The 26,073-nt window shown below is 44.7% G+C and overlaps 1 non-coding gene across 1 annotated transcript; it reads left to right on the top strand.

Moving 5' to 3' along the window:
* The first annotated feature begins 4,877 nt into the window (after positions 1-4,877).
* trnat-cgu (transfer RNA threonine (anticodon CGU)) lies at positions 4,878-4,949 on the top strand. Its single transcript has one exon. It is a non-coding gene; the product is annotated as a tRNA-Thr (tRNA).
* The last annotated feature ends 21,124 nt before the right edge of the window (positions 4,950-26,073 follow it).

Genomic DNA, 26,073 nt, shown 5'->3' with positions numbered 1-26,073 from the left:
AATTTTGTCCTTTATTGCTAGAGGGATAAAGTTTAATAACAGCAAGATTATGTTGCAGCTGTATAAGGTGAGGCCACACCTGGAGTACTGTGTTCAGTTTTGATCTCCTTACTTGAGAAAAGATATCCTGGCACTGGAGGGGCTGCAGAGGAGATTCACTAGGTTGATTCGACAATTGAGAGGGTTGGCCTATGAGGAGGGACTGAGTGGGCTGAGGCTATGCTCATTGGAATTCAGAAGAATGATGGGAGATCTTATAGAAAAGTGTAAGATAAAGAAAGGAATACATAAGATAGAAGCAGGGAAGTTGATTCCACGGGCGGGTGAATCTAGAACTAGGGGGCATAGCCTCAAAATAAGGGGAAACAGATTTAGGACTGAGTTGAGAAGGAGCTTCTTCACACAAAGAGTTGAGAACCTGTGGAATTCCCTGCCCAGTGAAGCAGTTAAGGGTACCTCACTAAATGTTTTTAAGGCAAGGATAGATACATGTTTGAACAGTAAAGGGTTATGGTGAGCGGACGGGTAAGTGGAACTGAATCCACAAAAAACGTCAGCCATGATCTTACTGAATGGCAGAGCAGGATTGAGGGGCCAGATGGCCTACTCCTGCCCCTAGTTCGTATGTTCTTATATTCTAATGTAAAGAAGTTATGAATGATACGATTTATCTGGGCGCTTTTCCACCACAACATGCCTCTTCCCACACAGGATTATACTCTGCAAGTTCGTTTTTCTCTGTGTTGCTTGAGCATGAGAGGCAGAGAGGGTATGTTTTTGTAAATAAATGGGAGGGGGTGCGATACTAACGACTTTACTAACGAGAAAGTGATGAGACAGGTTCTCTTCCACAGCCCGATGTGATATGATCAGTTGGTTTGGGAATGAAAGAAACAATCCCAGAATGGGGAGTGAACCGGAGACACGGCGGTGAGAGCGCCGAATCTGAAACAGTAAAACACCAGAAAGCGCATGTGAGAAGTCGGGAGTCGCCATAGGGTGGTTGCACTGGAAAGGAGGCAGGACAGATTGACCAGGATCTTCTGGGCTGGAGCCTTTCGGCAGGTGGGCGTGGTGGCCAAACAGCAAGGTGTTTGTTTCCTAATTGAAAAATCCCTGTTTCGATACCCGTTCGTTCCTCAATGTAGTTGCAATGCACTTGTATATGTCTTACATCGTATACCAACGAAGGATTCCGTGCAAACTGCTACACCTTACACGGACATTCAAAAGAAATTTCCGTCAGGCGAAACTGGCTCGTGTCGAGCAAGTCGCATACCAGCTGTTTTTTTTCATACATTCGTTCCATATTTCAACGCAGAAAATGGGTTAGGCACATTAACTGTTTGATTACAGCGCAACGACTCGTTAGACCATCGTCCAGAGATTCCATCTGCAATTGATCGAAGACTCATTTCATTGATTTTTTAAATTCGATTTACGAAAGGAAAGTCGTGAGAAATCCCACCACTGCAATTCCAAAGTAATTACTTATTTCGAGGCACTTATTTGCTTGACAGTCACACGGACCGAAAGTGTTTCGGGACAACTATGGTCAGATGCGCACATACTCTCAGCGACGGCAGTAAAACAAACTTAAGGACGTAATTATATGAAATGATTCGTAGATTCGGCAATTCCGCAGCAAAAGTGACAAACACAGTGACGGAGAAGACTAAAGGCGGTTTGATAGTGCAAGGAAGACAAATTTGAGGTAAGCGGTGGATTTGAACTGTGCAGTTTCGAACATCTGATAACTAAAAGTTGTTCGCATTAAGAGCATGCATATCGGAATGCAATGAAGTCTTCTCTCATCCCATTTTACAGTTAGTAGCACAGTGAGGAAAAGGCTGCAGCACATGACTCCGATTCGAGCCGAGTTTACTGCGGCCACAATGTGGAAAATTAACTGCTTTCCCAATCACGACGCCACAGCATCAATTGCAATTCGCTGTGATCTCTGCTGTGCTACTTGGCCAAAAGTGTGAAGCAACATTTCAGGATGGATCAGAATTTCCTGCAGGGCAAGATAACGTCCTTTCTAATTGAGGAATATATTTTTTTTAAAAATCAATTGGCAGTTAAGTTTCGGGGGTGTTCAATAAGCCAGCTGAGAGCAGTGCAGCGATATTATAATTGAGAATCATGAAATGGTTGCAGCGCTGATTCGAGTATAGACCGACACTCCAACAGACCATTTTACTCCTGCCCTTCCACCGCCATACCCCGTAATCCCACATATTCATTCCACTAATCCCCTTATTCTACACATTTTTGGACTCTACAATTTAGCATGTCCAATCCATCTAAGCGGCATATTTAGCATAATAGAACTCTTGTACTGCAGAAGGAGGCCAGACGGCCATCTTTCTTTCTTGTTTCAATCTATCTATCTATCTACCTATCTGTCTATCTATCTATCTGTCTATCTGTCTGTCTGTCTCTTTGTCTGTCTGTCTATTTGTGTGTCTATTTTTCTAGTTGTCTAGCTAGCTATCTAGCTGGCTATCCAGTTATTTAACTCTCTCTCTGTCTCTAAATGTCTGTCTGTCCTCTGTCTCTCTCACATGCTCACTCATTCTCTTTTTTCTGCCTATTCATCTCGTTACCTCTCTCTGGTTTCTGTCTACTGGAGCATTTTGAGTCCAGAGAGACTGCATTTCTCTTGGATTCCTCACTGTTACTTGTGCTATACAGAACAAGCATTCCGTTCATAGCGGGCACAGGGGAGAGGAAATGAGCGGGTGCAGAATGTAATGTTACACATAGCTAGGGTGTAGAGAAAGCTCTGCTTAATATAAGATACGTCCATTCAAATTCTGATGGCAGTAGGGAAGAAGCTGTTCTTGCGTCGTTTGGTACTTGAACACAGAATTTTGTATATTGTCCCACCGAAGAAGGTGGAAAAGAGAATATATCCAGGTGCGTGGAATCCATGCTTGTGTTGATTACTTTTCCCAGGCAGCGGGGCGTATAGACGCAGTCTATGCATGGGACGTTTGTCTATATGATGGACTAGGCTACGTCCACAATCCCTTGTCATTTGTTGCGGCTTGATTAGAGCAGGAGCAATACCAAGCTGTGATACATCTGGAAAGGATGTTTTCTATTGTGCATCTGTAAAAACTGGTAAGACCGCTGCCGACCTGTCGAATTTCCTTAGAATCCTGTGAAAGTAGAGGCGTTGGTGTGCTTCCTTATCTATAGTACACTTAGAGGGGCCAGGGACGATTGTTGGTGATCTGGACGCCGAGAAACGTGAAGCACTGGACAATTTTCACTGCGTCACCGTTGATGTGGACAGGGGATTTCTCCTGAATTCAATGACTACCTTCTTCGTTTTACTGGCATGAAGGGGACGATTACTGTCGCCGTATGGTTTTGTCAGAGTCTCTGCCCCTTGTCCGTACTTCGTCTCAACCTTGGTCAAATCAAATCTGTTGCTCTCAGATTTAACCTTTTTACCCCGAAAGCCTTCCGGCTAATATCTAACGATCTATCTATCTATCTATCGAGCAATCAATCGATCTATCTATCGATCGAGCCATCTATTGAGCTATCGGGCTTATCGGCCGAACTATCTCTCTATTTCAGTCTGTTTGTCCATCTTTCTCTGACAAACACACCCACTCACTCCCTCTGTCTGCCTCTTCATCTCCCTCTCATTCCTAACTGCTTGAGCACTTTGCGTGCGGACAGATTGCATTTATCTTGGACTGTTTCAGACCAATAATCCCGTAAAATTGCGTGCATAAGGGAGAAGGAGGGTATGCAGAATGTGGTGTCACATAGAGTGAGGGGGTATTGAAAGATCAACTTAAAATAAGATACGTCCATTCAAGTCTGATGGCAGCAGGGACGAAACTGTTCTTGAATCTGTTGGCATATGAGCTCAGAATTTTGCATATTTTTCCCGCCGGAAGAAAGTGGAAGAGTATATGTTCGGGTGCGTGGAATTCTTGATTGTGATGGGTACTTTTCCCAGGCCACGGAAAGTATAGATGGAGTCAATGCATAGGCGCCTTGTTTGCGTGATGGACTGGGCTCCATTCACAACCCTTTTTCGTTTGTTGCGTCTTGGTTACAGCATAAGCTATTCCAAGTTGTGATACATCTGGAAAGGATGTTTTCTATTGTGCATCTGTAAAAACTGATGAGAAACGGAGCCGATCTGCACAAGTTCCTTTGCCTCCTGATAAATTACAGACGTTGGTGGGCTTTCTTACCTATGGTCCGCTTGTCGCGGCCAGGGTATGTTGTTGGTGATCTGGACACCAAGAAATGTGAAGCTCTGGATAATTTCCAATTCATCGCCGTTTATCTGGAAAACGGCATGTCCTCCTGAAATCAATGATCACCCCCTTCGTTTCACTGACATGAAGGAAGAGATTACTGTCATCGCACCTTTTCACCAGATTCTCTGTCTCTTTTCTGCATTCCGTCTCATCCTTGGTCAAACCAAGTCTGTCGCTTTCAGACTGAAATATACTCACCCTTTCACCGCTGAAATCCTTCTGGCTGATATGTTTGAATATATGCATGTGAAAGTGCAATACATGTATGTGTGTGTGTTTAAAACATATAGACAACTGAATAAACATTTCTCCGGATGTCCTTTTTTTCCCAACCTCCAGTAACAAAAAGCCCGTTTTATTCACTCTTCTTGTTGAATTGTCCTTTTTATCGTTTAAGTCATGTCATGTGAGCTATTAGCAGTACAGAAGCAAATATTTTGTTCTACCGATAAAGACTTAATAATTGCGACTTTCTATGTTCTCATTAAAGTCTGGGACAATTGAAGCAAGACCGATTTTCGATTTATCGCAATCTGTTTAGAATACTCGGTTTTAGAGGATCGCGATTCTGTAAGTAGTGTGGGCGCGATGGCCAAGTGGCAAGGCGTTGGTCTCGTAAACCAAAAATCACGGGTTCGACTCCCGTTCGTGCCTGAATGCATTTGCAGTATCGATTTATTTATGTCTTTCCTCGTGTCCTAACCATTCAAGGCTGAAGACAAATATACTCTGCTCCGCGTTATATTTGTTTGTCTCTGCCGGATACGACACTCTAATGACAATGAAGAATTAAAATGAATATCAATGAAATGAGCTAAATCTGCGGCTCAGATATTAATTGGCGTTCCGTTAGTTTGGCTGCCATTAGACTAACCTGCCCTTTATCACTCACAATGTTTACCTTTCATTTTGGTGGTTGTGGGCGTCTGTGTTGTTCCAGCCATTCTTATATTTTCTTTCCCAATGTGTTTATTTCCAGGCTGCAATATTTAGAACACATCTTCTGGTTTTTAAACTCCTGAACGACTCTCGAGTGCAAATATGAAGAACGCGCAAAGCATGGCAAATATGTACTAGTGATGCTACCAGACATGTCTTAATGAAATGCATGGCCAGATACTGCACAAAGATGTCACAGGAGATTGGGAAAGGGGGAAAGTGGGACAGATGCCTGTATTGCTTAGAAAATACATCGCAGTGTTAGAGAGGAAATTTAATTGATGGAAGTGTATTTCCAGGCGTGAATACTCATTTTCTCATTGCGTCGTTTTGATAACGACACTTTAAAACACTGATGGCCTTAAATCCGCATCGAACTGAGGTTGCTACGGGGGCAACGCATAACACTAACCATTACACGATCACGTCGACCTTCGATGACGCAACTTATCAGATTTGTAATAGCACCTGTCTTCTGAGCTGGAATCTACGCGTTTCTCCTCAGACAAGAATGTCATTCCGGATGCCGACCATGTTAACTGTCTGACTGCTCTGTGCAGTGTCAGAATTTCCCTCTTTATATATGCAGAGGAAACTTGCATATGACCCGCCATCCGAACTACGTCTGCTCACCTTCAATTCTACGCCGCGGAGGCACTTATAACCTTTCTATGGTGAAGGGAACAAAGCAGCACACTGTACACAACGTGCAGTCTTTCCAAATTTCGACAATTTGATTCATGACTGCATTACTGCATTACACTTGTACTGATGTCCTCCTTCTAGAAAGGCGAACATTCCATCAACTTCTCTAATAATTTGCTGAATCTGCATGAGAGCGTTTAGTGAATTAAATACATGGAGCAGCTACCCTGGTTGATTTGTTACCTTCATAAAATATTACGTATATTTGTTGATACTATGAAAATGTTTTAATTTACCTCTTTAGAACATTTATTCCAACTTCTAAAATCCTGGTCACTGAGCGAATGATCCTTTTTTGAAATGCAGTGTTCGTAACATGTGCATATAGATACATTTTCCGTGAAATGAGATCGATGCACTGCTGAAATAGAAACTGATTTATCAACATGAGCGCTGGATCCTTTCCCCCTTTTTGTCGGCATCAAAGGGCAGAATGCAGTGTGAAATTAATCATGAAAGGAGCAAAAGCGGATCGCTCACCGTTACTTGGTGGGATCCAACCACCAACCTTTTAGTTAGTCTCCGATCGCGGTAACCGATTGCGCCACAGAGACAACAAATGAACTCACTTTTCAGGAAATCACTGAAATAAAATTATTATTGCGTCTCTGAAAATGGAAATTGCCCTGAGCACTTTACGACCTTTCAATCCTCATCGGCAGCAAGGGATGCATTTTCAACCCCCAAAATACCGCTTCATTTCACCAATTCCTTCCCATTTGAATCTTGAGACACGGCGAACGAAGGACAGGTGATTTGACTCTTTCTCAGCGAGTCACAGCCCCCTTCATTATCTCTCATCTCATTTCGCAAATTACTTCTCAACATTCACCAGCTGGTGATTCTGTTCCCTCTGCCGCTCAGTTGCCACTTTCTCCACCCTACTCCCAATCTTTTCCAAAGCTTTGTCAAATCGAGCTCTGTGCTCCTACATCCTGTGTTAGGAAACACCGCCCTCAGGAGAGACGAAATTCACTGGAATAATTGTCAAGTTGAAGGAGGGTTTGCTGCAGGCTCTCAAACAATTCCGGGTGAATTGTTGGAGATGCTGATAGAGAAAATATGGAGCTGATGTCTTTTCTCAGAAAATACAGTGAGACGGAAGATGGCAGTTTTGACAATTGTTGAATAAATAAATACGCAGCTGGAGTATGGGGTGAGAAGATTTTTGCATGCGCACCTCTTGTTCTCATTATTTCGAATGATCTATTTCGGGAAATGAAGAAAAGACGCAAGTTAAATGTCTCCTAAAAGACGGCACCACTCATTTATTATCACCCAGTGGCTAGCCTTGACTTCAGTGCGCATACTCTGCTGAGAAAAAATGGAACATTGTGTTCCCAGTGCAAGTACAGCTGTTGCTCCGCGATACCATGTTCGTAATTTCGTAGCCCACGTCGAAATACAATTTTCCCACTGCAGGTGAAATTGCGTATGGAATTAGAGGGTTGAGTGTGGCCAGCTGGTTCATTTTTAATGTTGACTGTTTGAGTTCTGGACACTCAATCAAGGGGATAAACATACGCTCCGTAAGGAAACTATCAATAGGTTCTGTCTTCAATAGGAGTGTATGTCCACGCATAAAAAATGAATTTCTCAACGCGTCGCTTTGAGAATGGCACTTCATAATAACATAAGAAATAGGAGCAGGAGTAGGCCATCTAGCCCTTCGAGCCTGCCCCGCCATTCAGTAAGATCATGTCTGATCTGAAGTGGATCAGTTCCACTTTCCCGCTTTCTCCCCATAACCCTTAATTCCCTTGCCTATCAAAAACCTATCTACCCGTGACTTAAATATATTTATCGAGGTAGCTTAGGGAGGTGAAAGATGAAATTGCTGGGCCTCTGGTGCAAATCTTTGTCTCTTCTTTGGACACAGGTGAGGTCCCAGAAGACTGGAGGGTAGCAAATGTGGTACCGCTGTTCAAAAAAGGTAGTAGGGATAACCCTGGAAATTATAGACCGGTGAGTTTGACATTGGTGGTAGGGAAATTAATGGAAAAAATACTTAGGGGTAGGACGTATGAGCATTTGGAGCGTTGCGATCTGATTAGGGATACGCAACATGGCTTTGTTAGAGGGAGGTCTTGCCTTACAAGTCTGGTAGAATTCTTTGAGGAGGTGACAAAAACGGTTGATGGTGGGAGATCCGTTGATGTCATCTATATGGATTTCAGTAAGGCGTTTGACAAAGTCCCTCATGGTAGGCTGGTAGAAAAGGTTAAGGCGCATGGGACACAAGGACAGGTAGCTAGGTGGATTGAGATCTGGCTGGGCAATAGGAGACAGAGAGTAGTTGTTGAGGGGACCTTTTCAGGCTGGAGGCCAGTGACCAGTGGTGTGCCGCAGGGCTCAGTACTGGGACCTCTCCTCTTTGTAGTATACATAAATGACTTGGAAGAGAGCGTACGTGGTGTGATCAGCAAGTTTGCGGATGACACCAAGATGGCAGGGTTGGCGGATATTGAGGTGGAATGTCAGGTGATACAACAGGATATAGATAGGTTGGTACATTGGGCAGATAGGTGGCAGATGGAATTTAATCCTGACAAATGCGAGGTGATGCATTTTGGAAGGAATAATGCAGAGAGGAGAAAGGATAGTAGGACTAGGGGGCACAGCCTCAAGATAAAGGGGGGGCGGTTTAGAACGGAGTTGAGGAGGAACTTCTTCACTCAAAGGGTGGTGAATCTCTGGAATTCTCTGCCCATTGAAGTGGTGGAGGCTACCTCGCTAAATATTTTTAAGACGCGGGTTGATGGGTTTTTGATAAGAGAGGGGATTAAGGGTTATGGGGAGAAGGTGGGAATGTGGAACTGAGCCACGACAGATCAGCCATGATCTTATTGAATGGCGGGGCAGGCTCGAAGGGCTAGATGGCCTACTCCTGCTCCTATTTCTTATGTTCTTATGTTCTTATAAAAGGTAGACCGACTAGGAGTATAGAAATACAGAGGGACCTGGGAGTGCAGGTTCACAAGTCTATGAAGGTTGCGACACAAGTGGAGAAGGTTGTGAGGAAAGCTTATGGAATGCTAGCCTTTATAGGAAGGGGTATAGATTATAGGAGCTGCCGTCTAATGCTTTAGTTGTACAGAACGTTGGTTAGACCGCATTTGGAGTACTGCGTCCAGTTCTGGTCACCTTACTACCGGAAGGACGTGGAGACTCTGGAGAGAGTGCAGAGGAGGTTTACCAGGATGTTGCCTGGCACGGAAGGACTGAGTTACGAGGGTAGGTTGGAGAAACTGGGACTTTTCTCCTTGGAAAGATGGAGATTGAGAGGAGACATGATAGAGGTATATAAGGTACTGAAGGGAATAGATAGAGTCAATAGTGAGAGGCTGCTCCCTAGACTGGGTACAATTACGAGAGGTCATGATCTAAGGGTGAGGGGGGAGAAGTATAATTTGGATGTGAGAGGAAGGTTCTTCACGCAGAGGGTCGTGGGGGTATGGAACGCGCTACCGAGTAGGGTGGTGGAGGCAGGAACGTTGGACTTGTTTAAGGTTTACTTAGATAGACACATGAGCGAAACAAGGATGGAGGGTTATCGTAGGGGGTATTAAATAGGGTCAGAGCTTCGGGAGACACCAGAAATGCAGACTTATATGTTAACGTTTTTGTCTTTTTATTCCGCAGGTGGAGGTCCACCTTGTTGTCAAACAAGGGGCATGCACATGGTGGGTCGTGCGTGGGCTGCTCTTGGAGGTTCCGGGAGTGGCCTAGTACTTCGTGCCGGTGTGCGTGCTTGATCCTGGACCGGTAGACGGGTGCCACAACAGCTCAGTGACTAGCACTGCTAACTGTGCAGATACATGGATTTGGGCCTGTGTCTGTGGGAGTTTGCGCATTCTCCCTGTGGTTGCGTGGGTTTCCTCCGGGCGCTCCGGTTTCCTCCCACACCCCAAAGATGTGCTCTTAGGCTGATTGGTTTACCAAATTGACACTATTCTCCCCTGAATCTGGCTATGATGGGGGTTCCACTCGCAGACACGCAGGGTAGGGTAGGTGTAGGAGGATGCGGCGGCGCGGGCTCATTGGGCCGAAGGGCCTGTTTCCCGTGCTGGGTTGTTCGTTGTTCTTTGCTCTTCTTTGCAGCCTCCACCACTTCAATGGGCAGAGAATTCCAGAGATTCACCACCCTCTGAGTGAAGAAGTTCCTCCTCAACTCTGAACTGAAACCCCCACTGCCCCCCCCCCACCACAACCACCTTATCTTGAGGCTGTGCCCTCTAGTCCTGCTATCCTTTCTAAGCAGGAAGAATCTCTCTACCTCTACCCTATCCATCCCCTTCATTATCTTATACGTCTCTATAAGATCCCCCTTCATCCTTCTAAACTCCAACGAGTAAAGACCCAGTCTATTTAGTCTCTCTTCATAGTCCAACCCCCTCATCTCCGGTATCAGCCTAGTGAACCTCCTCTGCTCTTCCAAGGCCAATATATCCTTGCGCAAGTGCGGCGACCAAAACTGCACACAGTACTCCAGCTGTGGGCTCACCAGTACCCTGTACAGTTGCAGCAAGACCTCCCTACTTTTATATTCAATCTCCCTCGCTATAAAGGCCAACATTCCATTCGCCTTCTTGATCACCTGCTGCACCTGCACACTGGGTTTTTGTGACTCGTGCACAAGGACCCCCAGGTCCCTCTGCGCCGTAGCATGCTGCAGCTTTTCGTCTTTTAAATAATAATCCCTCCTACTATTATTTCTGCCAAAGTGGATAACCTCACACTTGCTAACATTGTACTCCATCTGCCAGGTCCTCGCCCACTCGCTCAGCCTATCCAGATCCCTCTGCAGACTTTCCACACCCTCCACGCAATTGGCTTTTCCACTCATCTTCGTGTCATGAGCAAATTTCGTCACCCTACACTCAACCCCCTCCTCCAGATCATCAATATAAATGGTAAATAGCTAAGGCACCAGCACCGATTCCTGCAGCACTCCAAAATTCCATCACTTCAAAACATAAAGTGCTGCAATGCGAATTTGAACCGAGGTGGCTGTCTCCCCAACGTAGAGTACGAACCACTGTACCATCACGGCCTCCCATGCAAAGCACTGGTGATGTAAGCAGTTAGAAGTTGCAATATTGTCTGTCTTCTGAACTGGAAGCTGTGCAAATTTCCTCAGAAAAGGATGTCATTCCGGGTGCCAACCCGTTTAACAATCCGATTGCTGTGTACAGTATTAGAATATTTTTCTTTTTATAAGTAGAGGAAAATTGCAAGTGACCCACAATCCCAAGCCTTTTTCGCTCACCTTCAATTTTGCTGCGTGGATGACACTTATGACGTTTCTGTGGTCAAGAGAACAAAACAGCACACCGTACACAACGTGCAGTCTTTTCAAGTTTCGACAAATTGATGCATGACTGCAATACTCCTGTACTGATGTCCTCCTTCTGGAAAGGCGGGCATTCCATCAACTTCTCTAATAATTTGCTGTACCTGCATGAGAACATTCAGTGAATTACGTACATCTACTGAAGCCTCTATTGTGATTGGTTAATTCGCATTAAAAAATATTCAGTACATTTGTTGATTCTATAAAAATACATCAGTTCACTTGTTTAGAAAATTGATTCCATCTTTCGTACTCCTGGCCACTGAGCGAAAGTTTTATTTTTCAAATGCAGTATTCCTAACGGTTGGATGTCAGTATATTTTCCATGAAACGAGATTGATGCATTGTTGAATTGGAAACTGACTTGTCAACATGAGTATTTGGATACTTCTGTTCATTTTTTTATCAGCAACAAAGGACTGAATACAACACAGTGCGAATGAAAGCATGAAAGGGACAAGATGCGAACGTTCCTCGGTGGTATCGAACCACCATTTTATTGGTTAACAACCAAACGCGCTAACCGATTGCGCGCCGCAGATAACACATCAGCACACATTTCAGGACATCACAGAAATAAAATTATTATTGCATTTCTGAAAATTGAAATTGCCCTGAACACAATACGACCTCTAAATCCTGATGGGCAGCAAGAGCTGCCCTTTCAGCCCTAAAATGCCACTTCATTTGAACAATTCCTTCCCATTTTAATTTAGAGACACCGCAGACGACGCACAGGTGATTTGACTCTTTCTCAGCGAGTCACTGCGCCCTTCATTCTCTCTCATATCATTAAAGAAATTCTTTCCTAACAATCACAAGCTGGTGAATCAGTTGCCTCTGCCGCTTAGTTCCCACTTTCTCCACCCTACTCATTTTTTTTCCCAAAGTTTTGTGAAATCTTGCTTAGTGCTCCCACGTCCAGCTTGAAGAAACACCGCTCTCAGGAGAGACTTTCGGCACGGGAATAATTCTCAAAGTGAAGGAGTTTTTTTTGCTGCAGACTCCCAAACAATTCCGGCTGAGTTGTTGGAGATGCTGATAGAGCAAATATTGAGGGGATGTTTTCTTTCAGAAAAGACGGTGAAACGGCAGATGACTGTTTTGACAATTGTTGAATAAATAAATCCGCAGCTAGAGTGTGAGGTGAGAAGATTTTCGTATGCACATACCGTGCTCTTAGAATCACGAATGATCTATTTCGTGAAGTGAAGACAGTGTGGGCGACTTCACTTTATCCAGCCGAACAGGCGAATTAGACATCTTCTGAAAGGCGGCACCACTCATCCAGCACCGTCCGGTGGCTAGCCTTGACTTTAGTGCACACACTCGGCTGTGAAAAAAATGAATCCTTGTGTTCGCAGTGTACCGACAGCTGCTGCTCCGTCATAACATGTTCGTAGTTTCGTAGACCCGCATCGAGATCCTATTTTCCCGCTGCTGATGAATTTGCGTATGGAGCTGGACGGTTGCGTTTCGTCAGCTGTTTCATTTTTAATGTTCACGATTTGATTTCTGGATATTCGAACAAGGGGATAAACATGCGCTCCGTCAAGAAACTATCAACAGACATGAAGTCAGGATGGCATTTAACTGGGAGGAAACCTCTTAGTTGGACATTATTGCCATGTAGTTGAACAGGTGCTAGATATTTGAACTCTGCAATAAGTTAAAATTCTCCTCTCCGCTGGCGGATGAAAACTTATCTCCAGGTTTACAATTATGTTTCAAACTGCGTCGAAGTTACAGAGCAGGCTTCAGTCGAGTGATTTCTGACAATGATTTCGTTCAGATATGCTATTTTGGTCCTCCCCATAAGTGCATGCATCCTGACACAGCGCAGCTATCCACAACTACACTTCGATTGGAAGGGAAAAAAAAGAATGAATAAAGGGAAACAGCAGAGTTTGAATTGGGATGACGGAAATTTAATGTGAGTTTATGCGTGTCAAAAGAGCTGAAACCAAAATTAGAGCATTATTTACACTGCAGCTCTCGAACTCAGATTTGAGTTCAATGAGTTGAAAATTAATTTTCTTGCTATTCAGCAATCCAATCCAGAAGAACGTAAGACAAAGGAAATTCGAACAGAACTAAAACAATTGCTGAGCATCAAGTTTGTACGTGACATTTTCAGAGATCTGTAAGTTTCGGAGTGGCAATTTCTTGGGCGAAAATGATTCGTCGCGAAATTCTTTAGACAAGTTGATACTACACATTGTCCTGTACAGGAGCATTAAGACAACTGATCCTCAGAGTCAAGATACTGAATTTGCATCACTGGTGATCTGCGCTCAGTGCTGATGTGGCCGTTCTCCAGTCCCGAAGACTAGTCTCTCGACAGTTGTCTGGAATCAACACTGAGTTCGAGAAATGCACTGTAAATAACGCTCCAATTTTGCTTTTGTAAGGAAATTTGTACTCAGTATGTAAGCAGGTTTGTACTCAGAGAATTTGTACTGAATAATTGTGCCTAAACTGGATATGAAATATGGAATCACGGATAGTATTAGAGTGTCTTCCTGAAATAGATTTAGGATGGGTGATAGGATGGGACTAGTAGGTTACTTCACATAATCAAGTATAGCTGATGAAATCAGTGCATGCGACCCGAATGAAAGTAAACAGCAGTCACTTGGGGAGACAATGGGTACTATACAGCTGTCCAGCTTAATATATGATTGTAACAAGCAAGAAAGAATAAAGTGAGCATGTTTTTCTTCACATTCGGCCTAAGTCAGCTAAACCACTATTGTTGTACAAGCAAAGTCGTAAAGATAAGGGCAAAGGATGTAACTACCATGGTTTCGAGAGGAAAAGAGATGTAACAATGGGTGACCAATCTCAAGCAAGGTAAATAAGGGGTCAGTACAGAAACAATGGTGGCTAAACGAGGTCGCATTGTAAAGACAAGATAAGAATCTTGAGATATGGAGCTGAAATGTGCATAAAAAGACTGTAAGCCGAGGGCTCTGTGGAGTGTTCCGGACCTCCCGGCTGTATTTCTCTTGTACTGGGAAATAAAGTCTATTGCTTGGAAGATTACAACTCAGACTCTCTGTTTCAATCGGGTTAAATAAGTTGTCGTCTTGGGGAACCACGACACTTTCAACTGTTTTGAAAGGGACTGCTGGTACATTTCTGTAATCCCGATTCGAGGTCAGCTGTTTCCCGAAACAGCAACATGCTGCACGGGCATTCAAAAGATATTTCCAAAAGGAGAAACTGTCTCTCATCGAGCTAGTCGCATACCAGCGAGTTTTTCTTTTCAACCATTCGTTCCATATTTCAACACACACAATGAGTTGGCTACAATGACTGTTTATAACAGTGTCAGGTCATCATCCAGACATTCCATCTGCGATTGATCGAAGACTCGTTACATTGAATTGTTTTGAATCGATTTACGAAAGGAAAGTGGTGAGAAATCCCGCCACTGCAATTTCGAAACCATTGCTCATTTCGAGGCACTTGTCTGCCTGACGTCACACTGATCGAAAGTATTGCGGGACAACCATGGTCAGGTTGGTGAACGTACCCGCAGCGACGACAGTAGGACAAATTTAAGGGCGTACTCATTTGAAATTATTCGTAGATTCGACAGTTCCGCAGCAAAGTGATGCAGAGCAATAAAGGCGGTTTGATAGTGTAAAGGAGACAAATCTGAGTCGAGCGGTGGATTTGAACTGTGTGGTTTCGAACATCTGTGAAGTAAATGTTTTCTTCATTACGAGTATGCATTCTTAATACTGAAACCTATTTGACCATCCCATTTTTATGGCAAGTATCACAGTGAGGAAAAAGCTACAGCGACTGACGGCCAGATTCGGAATTGAATCGAGCTTGCTGCGAACACAACGTGGAATACTAACCACTACCTGATCACCAGGCCACACACCACTGTTCTGCCTTGTGTGCCACTTGACCAGGAGCGTGAAGCTACGGTACAGGATGGGTCAGATTTTTCTGCATTCCAGTGAATACGTGTTTTGTAACAGAGAAACGTCGTCTTTTCTCCCCACAACTATGAGAGCCTGTCGATGTACAATTGGCATTTAAGTTTCGGGCGTGTGCACTATCAAGCTGCGCAAAGTGCAGCGAATCCAGAATTCAGAATTTCAAAATCGCTGCACCGCAGAAGCGAATCTCCACCGACTCTCCGAAAGAACATCTTAGTCCGGCCCATTCCCCGCACCGTCCCTGTATTCCCTCACATTCATCCCACTAATCGCTTTATTCTACACACTTTGCGACACTAAGGAGCAATTGAGCATATCCAGTCCATCTAACCCACGTATCTAGAATAATAGAATTCCTACAATGCAAAAGCAGGCCATTCGGCCCTTCGAGGCGATACCGACTCCCCAACAGAGCATCAGAAAGCCACTGAAAACATATTATTACCACAGAGACAGAACAATGGCCGCCAAAGGTTTCCGACGACTGGCAACCCAGATTTTATTTATCTTTCACGACCTATCTCTCTACCCATCTCTCTAGTTTCTGTCTGCTTGAGCTCTTTGATTCCAGAGAGTTCCTTTTCTATTGAATTCCTCACTGTTCACAAAGCTCTCAGATTTATATCTTTTCAGCTTTCGCCCGTTGAAGGCTTTCTGGCATGTAAAATATGTGAAGTGCTGTAAGAATAAATTACTCCGCATCCTCTATCTTGCTAACCTCCAGTGGGAAGGCTTGTTTAGCTCAATCTCTTGTGTCGGATAGCCCTGGTTTCCTTCGAATAATGTCAGTGAACTCTCACGACCACTGATATAAAGATCTCACTCTTCAAATAAGACGTTAATTGCGCCAGTGGGCAGCCTGGTCGATGCTGGCTTGGAGGGCGGAAGGGCCTGTTCCTGCGGAGTAATTCACTTTTTTTTCTTTTGACGTTCTTATATTCGTTTATGTCATTATCGATCCCGAGATAATTGAAGCACAAGTTATTTTCGTTGGAGGATTTCGGAGTTTTCTGAAAAGACCACTTGGTGGCGAAGTGGCAAGGCGTTGATGTCGAGAAAGTAGGGTCCTGAACCTGTGTCCTCATTTTAAACAGAGGGGAGTACGATAGGCTGAGAGAGGAATTGGCAAATGTAGATTGGGGGCGCAGATTGATCTGTAGGACGGCTGAGGAACAGCGGATGATCTTTAAGGAGGTCTTTTTCGGTGCTCAGCAGAAATATATTCCAATGGTAAAGAAGGAATGTAGGAGAAGGGATAATCAGCCGTGGTTATTGAAGGAAATAAAGGAGAGTATTAAATTAAAAGCTGATGCGTTTAGAGTGGCTAAAAGTAGTGGGCGAGTATAAGATTGGGAGAGGTTTAAAAATCAACAAAGGATGACTAAGAAGTTGATAAAGAAAGGAAGGATAGACTATGAGGCTGAACTAGCACTAAATATAAAAAAGGACAGTAAGAGTTTTTACAAATATATAAAGAGGAGGAGGCTGGCTAGACTGAATGTTGGACCCTTAGAGGATGAGAGGGGGGATTTAGTGGTGGGAGATGAGGAAATGGCTGAAGCCTTAAATAAGTTTTTTGCCTCGGTCTTCACGGAGGAGGACGCGAATAGTTTGCCGGATATTAAAGATAGAAGGATGGTAGGAGTTGAGGGCCTGCATGTGATTACTGTCACTAGAGAGGTAGTGCTTGGTTGACTAGCAGGACTGATGGTGGACAAGTCCCCAGGACCGGATGGAATGCATCCCAGGGTCTAAAGGAAATGGCAGAGGTGATAGTAGATGCCTTAGTGATTATTTACCAAACTTGACTGGATTCCGGGGAAGTGCTGGAAGATTGGAAAACAGCTAATGTTACGCTGCTGTTTAAAAAAGGTAGCAGGCAAAAGGCAGGGAATTATAGGCTGGTTAGTTTAATGTCTGTTGTTGGAAAAATGCTTGAATCTGACATCATAAGAACATAAGAACATAAGAAATAGGAGCAGGAGTAGGCCAACTAGCCCTTCAAGCCTGCCCCACCATTCAATAAGATCATGGCTGATCTGTCGTGGCTCAGTTCCACATTCCCACCCTCTCCCCATAACCCGATTAATCCCCTCTCTTACCAAAAACCCATCAACCCGCGTCTTAAAAATATTTAGCGAGGTAGCCTCCACCACTTCAACGGGCAGAGAATTCCAGAGATTCACCACCCTTTGAAGAAGTTCCTCCTCAACTCCATTCTAAACCGCCCCCCCTTTATCTTGAGGCTGTGCCCCCTAGTCCTACTATCCTTTCTGAGCGGGAAGAGTCTCTCCACCTCTATCCTATCCATCCCATTCATCATCTTATACGTCTCAATGAGATCTCCCTTCATTCTTCTAAACTCTAACGAGTACAAGCCTATTTATTCAGCCTCTCCTCATAGCTCAACCCCCTCAACTCCGGCATCAGCCTAGTAAACCTCCTCTGCACTCCCTCCAAGGCCAAAATATCCTTGCGTAAGTACGGCACCCAAAACTGCACACAGTACTCCAGCTGCGGCCTCACCAATGCCCTATACAGCCGCAGCAAGACCTCCCTACTTTTATATTCAATCCCCCCCGCTATGAAGGCCAGCATCCCATTCGCCTTCCTGACCACCTGCTGCACCTGCAGGCTGGGTTTTTGTGACTCATGCACAAGGACCCCGAGGTCCCTCTGCACCGTCGCCTGCTGCAGTTTTTCTCCATGTAAGTAATAATCCTTCCTACCATTATTCCTACCAAAGTGGTCCGCCTCGCACTTGCCAACATTAAATTCCATTTGCCATTTCCTGGCCCATTCGCCCAGCCTATCTAGATCCTTCTGTAGACTCTCCCCACCCTCCGCACAATTTGCCTTTCCACCAATTTTGGTGTCATCAGCAAATTTTGACACCCTACACTCGGTTCCCTCCTCCAGATCATCTATATAAATGGTAAATAGCACCTGGAAAGGAATGGTTTGATTGAGCAGACGCCGCACGGATTCATGAAGGGGAAGTCGTGTTTGACGAATTTATTGGATTTCTATGAGGATGTGACTAGTGCAGTAGACAGAGGTGAACCGGTGGATGTGGTGTTTCTCGATTTTCAAAAGGCGTTTAATAAGGTGCCGCACAAAAGGTTGCTTCAGAAGGTTAGGGGGCATGGAGTTGGGGGTAAGGTGTTAGCGTGGATAAAGGATTGGTTGTCTAATAGGAGGCAGAGAGTTGGTATCAATGGGTGCTATTCTGATTGGTGGTTGGTGACTAATGGAGTGCCGCAGGGATCACTGCTGGGGCCTCAGCAACTTATCACTTATATTGATGATCTGGAGGAGGGGGCTGAGTGTAGGGTGACGAAATTTGCTGATGACACAAAGATGAGTGGAAAAGCAAATTATGCGGAGGGTGTGGAAAGTCTGCAGAGGGATCTGGATAGGCTGAGCGAGTGGGCGAGGACCTGGCAGATGGAATACAATGTTAGCAAGTGTGAGGTTATCCACTTTGGCAGAAATAATAGTAGGAGGGATTACTATTTAAAGGGCGAAAAACTGCAGCACGCTACGGTGCAGAGGGACCTGGGGGTCCTTGTGCACGAGTTGCAAAAACGCAGTCTGGTGCAGCAGGTGATCAAGAAAGCGAATGGGATGCTGGCCTTTATAGCGAGGGGGATAGAATATAAAAGCAGGGAGGTCTTGCTGCAACTGTACAGGGTACTGGTGAGGCCGCAGCTGGAGTACTGTGTGCAGTTTTGGTCACCGCACTTGCGCAAGGATATTTTGGCCTTGGAGGGAGAGTAGAGGAGGTTCACTCGGCTGATACCGGAGATGAGGAGGTTAGACTATGAAGAGAGACTAAATAGTCTGGGTCTGTACTCATTGGAGTTTAGAAGGATGAGGGGGCATCTTATAGAGACGTATAATATAATGAAAGGGATGGTAGGGTAGAGGTAGAGAGATTCTTCCCGCTCAGAAAGGACAGCAGGACTAGACGGCACAGCCTTAAGATAAGGGGGGGGGGGGGGGGAACGCAGTTTAGAACAGAGTTGAGGAGGAACTTCTTCACTCAAAGGGTGGTAAATCTCTGGAATTCTGTGCCCGTTGAAGTGGTGGAGGCTACCTCCCTAAATATATTTAAGACACGGGTAGATAGGTTTTTGACAGACAAGGGAATTAAGGGTTATGGGGAAAAAGCGGGAAAGTGGAACTGAGCCACTTCAGATCAGCCATGATCTTAATGAATGGTGGGGCAGGCTCGAAGGGCTGGATGGCCTACTCCTGCTCCTATTTCTTATGTTCTTATGTTCAAACATTAGGGGTTCCACTCGTGTCTTTGCTTGTACTTAGCGGCTCTGCATTCATTCCTTCTCTTGACTCGTGTGCAACGCTCTGGGCTGTGAATTTCAAGTCTAACATTGACACCAATGCAGATTCTTTATCAGGTGGCTAATTACTCAAATGTCATATGTTTCAATTTTCTGCCTTATTTCTCTGTTTCTTTTTCCCTCGCCACATGCTTATGACCACGAAGAACTGGAATGAATAACAATGCAAAGAGCAAACTGCCCAGCTCATATATGAATCGATGTTGTTTTCAGATGCCTGGCATCTGTTTAAATCTGTGCGTTGTGTCTTAGAATGAATTAATAAACAACAACTTTCACTGACTAAGTTTCGCATCAAGTTTTAAATGAAGTTTTCTTGTATTGCCTGTTGTCCACGGGTAAACAAAAGTTACGGGGATGGAATAGAGACACAGGCCCCACAAATATGCATGCATTTGAGAGTTAAGTGTGTTAATTCCCCGCAACATTGAATATAAGAACAGGGAACTAATGATGGAACTGTATAGAACGTCGTTTGGCCACGTCTAGAGTACTGTGGGTAGTTTCAGTCACCATATTATAAGAATGTTGCGATTTCACTAAAAATGGTGCGGAGAATATTCACCAGGATGTTGCCTGGGCTGGAGCATTTCAGCTATGAAGACAAGCTGCTTAAGCTGGTGTTGGTTACCTTCGAGCAGGGCCGGCTAGTGGTTGACATATACGAAACTAGACGAGGTACAAACAGAGGAAACAGGAATAAACGGTTCCTTCCAGTGGAGGGGTCAATGAGCAAAATAGGTTAAAGGTAGCGGACAGGAGATTAAGAGACAATTTGAGGGAAAAAAAAACTTTTTCAACGAATGGGGTGAGGAAATTTGAAATTCACTGCCTGAAACGATGGTTGAAGTCGGAGCACTCAGATTTGAAGAAGCGTTTGAAAGAACACTTGAGTCGCACAGTATACAAGGCTATGGAAGTGCGGGAAAATATTAAACAAATTGGTGTTTAATAACCATCTAAGGCACGATGTTCTGAATGTTTTACTTCTGTGCTGCGCAATTATTTGACCTTATGAATCGAAACCACATCTCTCACCACTATCAAACAATGAATTCGGCATTTTGGCATTTGTAGGCAGCTTACTGGCTTTCGTATTGATGAACTTACATGTGCTTCAGTTTCTTCCAATGTTGATAGCCGAAAGCCATCTAAACTGTTTTATTTTTGCCCACTTCACATGTAAGAAACGCAGTACCCTCTGTCCAAATGCAAATCCAACAGCGGTTTCAAGCTCCCTGAAACTGCATGTTGTGCCGTCGACGATTTCGACTGAAAGAAGTGCTCCAGTTTCCGAAGCTGGCACGCTTTGGGTCACACGAGGGCATGCATTGGGCTCGAGTCACTAAAAGTTCCCATGGGCAAGCGACAATGCAATGCATCGTCTTTTCCCCCCATAATACTGCATAAACTGAATAAACTGTCTTGTGTCTTTCGTGGGGCAAAAATCATCCCGTTAGAAGATAAGCCAAAATCTTGTTGGAACAGCCGTTTTAATGTCAGAGACTTGGACTCAATGAAAATAAAAAAAACGCAAGTGGCTTGTCTGGGCTTTGACCCTGCGACATCTACCACCAAAAGACACCAACGAAACCGCGCCGTTAAGGCCAACGAGCCAAGAGCACTTTATTGGTTTGAATTATGATATTTTTGACTTTCAAGATTCCCTAATTCTTCCCGATTGGAATGTAATTCTTGTATTCAAAAAGCGCGATAGTATTGTGCGCAGTTTTGGTCACCTTACCACAGAAAAAAAATTATCACAGGAACAATGCAATGAAAATTTACAATACTCTGACAAAGGGTCATGCAGACGCGAAACGTTTGCTCTGCCTCTATAGTTGTTGTCAGGCCTACTGAATATTTTCAGCATTTTCTGCTTTCGGAATGGCGAGAGTATTTTCTGCAGATTAGGCAAACTGGGCCTCTATTTCCTACACGTCTGAAGATTACAGAGTGATCTCCTTAAAGCCCACAAAATACCGAAGGGACAAACAGGCTGGAGGCACGTAAGTTTTTTCCTTTGTTTGGAGGTTCAGTTGTCAGGAAGCATAGAATCAGACTGATGGGGAATCTACTTCGCATCGAGATGAATAGAAATTCCTTTACACGAAGGTTTAAATCTTCAAGGTCTAAGAGTTACTGACGTGACTCGAATTCGAGCAGAAGTTAATGTGGTCACAACACAGTACTAACCACTATACGATCACTGCGCCACACGTCTCCGGCCTCCCCTGCAGCGCACTTGTGGACGCAAGACAAAAGATGCCAGCAATACAGAAATAACGTAAGAAAAAAGGCGTTGGTAAATGGTTTGCTGAAATGGGACATATAAACTGTAACTGCACAAGAGGGAACAATGATTTGCCTGCGCAGTGTGCTTATGGCAATGCTGTTCAGACCAAATTGACAAGAACAGAGGGACCGACACGTTGCATTGGAAGGGACAAAAGCACGCCCATGTAAGTGGGTCAGATAGATGGTGCAGGAGAAACATTAGGTGAACATGACAGCGAGGGAATTTTACGTGGTCTAATTTCGTTCTGGCCTGAAGAAGTGCATGTCGACTAAACGTGGTCATTACAATGTACAAATCGTAACATATACCTGACGGAAAAGGCAGCACTACTAGTCGTTGCATATTCATAAGAATTAAAATGCTCAAGATACATTGTAAAATATTGCGAAGTGAAGGGATATCAACATTAATGAATTTTACTATTCGTCCGTTCCTCTTTTCCTCGAAGTTGGAGATTGCGGTTCTGGAAGATTCTCTGACATCGCAGTGGAGGAGTGCACCAATTACATCATTCCTTCGGAGAGCCACCACGGTTCAAAAGCACAGTTACCCCTATTTTATTGTATGATTTTGTGTAATCTCGTGATCCAGCCCACAGCCTATTGGCTGGAAGGCTGCAGCAGGAGAACAAATGACCTGGCACCGGGAAGCAACACAGTTACAGGAATGTAACACAACATCCGATAAACCTATGGCCCCATCTCACTTCCTCTCGCCTTCTCAACCTGAATCTGAGGCCAAGGGCTGATTGCCTGCAAAAGCAGGTGGAATTCAATTAAGTATTATGGGTATCACCCTTGAACAATGGAGCAAGCTCGAGGGGCTGCATATTCTGGGCTGCACACTTGCGATCATTTGGCTCAGCAACGAAAAATCAATATTGCAGATAGGTGGGACAGTGACTGTATAGTGGAGTATGTCGAAGTTCCACCCTTATTTCGAATCTAGTTCAGGGCAATGATTGTTTCTCATTCTAATAAGCTAACAAAGTTAGCAAGCAATTTTCAATTGGACGTATAAATTTGTGCGACAGCCATTTTCTGTTTTATATCTACTTAATTGCCAATTAGACTGACTATATATTTTAATGAAGTCATGAAACAGATCATTTTAACAAATGTCCGTTGATTAAAATTATAAGTTGAATCGATATGATGTAAAGTATAACATAGAACACTTCAGCACAAACAGGCCCTTCGGCCCACAAGTTGCGCCGATCACATCTATACTTACCAAGCCATAGAACTATCTGTAACTTCCAATGCCGTTAGATCCCATATACTCATCCAGAAGTCTTTTAAAAGACCCCAGTGAGTTGGCCTCTACCACCACTGACGGCAGCCGATTCCACTCACTCACCACCCTCTGAGTGAAAAACTTTCCCCAAACATCTCCTCTGTACTTGCTTCCCAGCACCTTAAACCCTCTCGTAGCAACCACTTCAGCCCTGGGAAATAGCCTCTGAGAATCCACCCTATCTATTCCTTTCAACATTTTATAAACCTCTATCAGGACGCCTCTCAACCTTCGTCTCTCCAGGGAGAAGAGACCTAGCTCCCTCAACCTATCCTCATAAGGCATGCCTCCCAATCCAGGCAACATCCTTGTAAATCTCCTCTGCACCCTCTCAATAGCTTCCACATTCTTCCTGTAGTGAGGCGACCAGAACTGCGCACAGTACTCCAAGTGGGGTCTGACAAGGGTCATATAAAGTTGCAGCATTACCTCCCAACTCCTAAACTCAATCCCTCGATTAATGAAGGCCAGTACACCATATGCCTTCTTGTCCACATCCTCCACCTGCAAGGCCGATTTAAGAGTCCTATGGACCCGGACCCCAAGATCCTTCTGCTCTTCAACCCAGTTAAGACTCCTAACCTTGATCTTGTTCTCCTGCACCCTGTTGGTCCTGCCAAAATGGACCACTACACATTTATCTGCATTGAAGTCCATCTGCCACTTCTCCGCCCAGTCATGTTGCAATTTCTGACATCCCTCCAGGCTATCCACAACACCACCAACCTTCGTATCATCGGCAAACTTACTAACCCATCCCTCCACTTCCTCATCTAGGTCATTTATGAAAATGACAAACAGCATGGGTCCTAGAACAAATCCCTGGGCACTCCACTGGTGACCGACCTCCATGCAGAAAAAAGACCCATCCACAATCACTCTCTGCCTTCTGCAGGCAAGCCAGTTCTGGATCCACAAGGCCAAAGCCCCTTGGATCCCATGGCCTCTCACCTTCTCAAGAAGTCTTGCATGGGGGACCTTATCAAACGCCTTGCTGAAGTCCGTGTAAACCACGTCCACCGCTTTTCCTTCGTCAATGTGATCAGTCACATTTTCAAAGAACTCAACTAGGCTCGTAAGGCAAGACCTGCCCTTGACAAAGCTGTGCTGACTATTCCTGATCATTCTAAACTTCTCTAAATGCTCATAAATCTTGTCCCTCTGAATCCTCTCCATCAACTTACCAACCACTGAGGTCAGACTCAACGGTCGGTAATTTCCTGGGCTATCCCTGTTCCCTTTCTTGAAAATAGGAACCACATCCGCAATCCTCCAAAACCTCTCCCGTCTCCATCGACGATGCAAAGATCATCGCCAGGGGCTCTGCAATCACTTCCCTCACCTCCCACAATAACCTGGGGTACATCCCATCCAGTCCCGGCGACTTATCTATCTTGGTAGAATTTAAAAGTTCCAACACATCCTTTTTCTTAATATCCACATACTCAATCTTTTCAGTCTGCCACAAACCTGTAGTACAACCTCCCAGGTCACTTTCCACCGTGAATACTGAGGCAAAGTACTCATTAAGCACCTCTGCCATTTCTTCCTGTTCCACACAGACTTTTCCCCCTTCACCTTTTATAGGTCCTTTCCCTTCTTTTCTCATCCTTTTACTCTTCAGATATTTGTAGAACGCCTTGGGATTCTCCTTAATTTTACCCACCAAGGCCTTCTCATGTCTCCTTCTGGCTCTCCTAATTTCCTTTTTAAGCTCCTTTCTACGCTCCTTTCTACAAGCCTTATACTCCTCTAGATCCTTAACATCTCTTAGCTTTCTGAACCTTTTATACACCTTTCTTTTCTTCCTGACCAAGTTCACCACAACCTTCGAGCACCACAGCTCCCGCGACCTACCAAACCCCCCTTGTCTCATCGGAACGTTGTCGTGCAGAGCTCCAGTCAAACATTCCTTGAAAATCCGCCACCTTCCCTCAGTATTTCTCCCCAAGAACTCCTCCTTCCAGTTTACTTGTCCAATTGTCTGCCTGATGTCATCATAATTCCCCTTACTCCAGACAAACACCTTCCTAGCCTGCCTGATCCTATCTCTTTCCAATGCTATCGTGAAGGAGATAGAATTATGATCTCCATCCCTGAGATGCTCTCCCACCGAGAGATCTGTCACCTGTCCTGGTTCATTAGCCAGCACCAGGTCAAGTACAGCCTCTCCTCTCGTAGGCTTATCCATGTGCTGGGTCAGGAAACCCTCCTGAACACACCTAACAAACTCCTCTCGATCCAAACCCCTTACCCTAGGAATATTCCAGTCAATGTTTGGGAAATTAAAGTCTCCCAACACGACAACTCTGTTATTACTACATCTCTCTAGGATCTGTTTCCCTATCTGCACCTCAACTTCCCTGTCACTATTGGGCGGCCTATAGAAAACACCCAGCAAAGTTATCGACCCTTTGCTGTTCCTAACTTCCACCCACAGAGACTCCGTAGACAGTCCCTCCACGGCATCCACCTTCTCTGCAGCCATGACACTGTCCCTGATCAACAGTGCCACTCTGCCACCTCTTTTGCCCCCCTCCCTGTCCTTCCTGAAGCATCTGAATCCCAGCACCTGAAGTACCCAGTCCTGTCCCTGAGACACCCAAGTCTCTGTAATGGCCACCACATCACATTCCCAAGCAGCAATCCACACCCTAAGCTCATCTACTTTGTTCACTACACTCCTGGTGTTAAAATAGACACACCTCAGACTCTCGGTCTGGGCACTTCCCTTCTCCATCCCCCATCTAACCTCCCTCTCATACTGTCTACAGTCCTTCTCTACCTGGGAGCTAACCTCCTCGCTCTCAGTCTCCTCATCTCTATTTCCTCCCCCCAACCTTTCTAGTTTAAAGCCCCCCCC

The sequence above is a fragment of the Carcharhinus amblyrhynchos genome, chromosome 9, assembly GCF_965287045.1.
Source record: "Carcharhinus amblyrhynchos chromosome 9, sCarAmb.v2.hapA, whole genome shotgun sequence".
In the NCBI taxonomy this organism is placed as follows: domain Eukaryota; kingdom Metazoa; phylum Chordata; class Chondrichthyes; order Carcharhiniformes; family Carcharhinidae; genus Carcharhinus; species Carcharhinus amblyrhynchos.
This window is presented reverse-complemented; position numbering and strand designations above follow the sequence as displayed.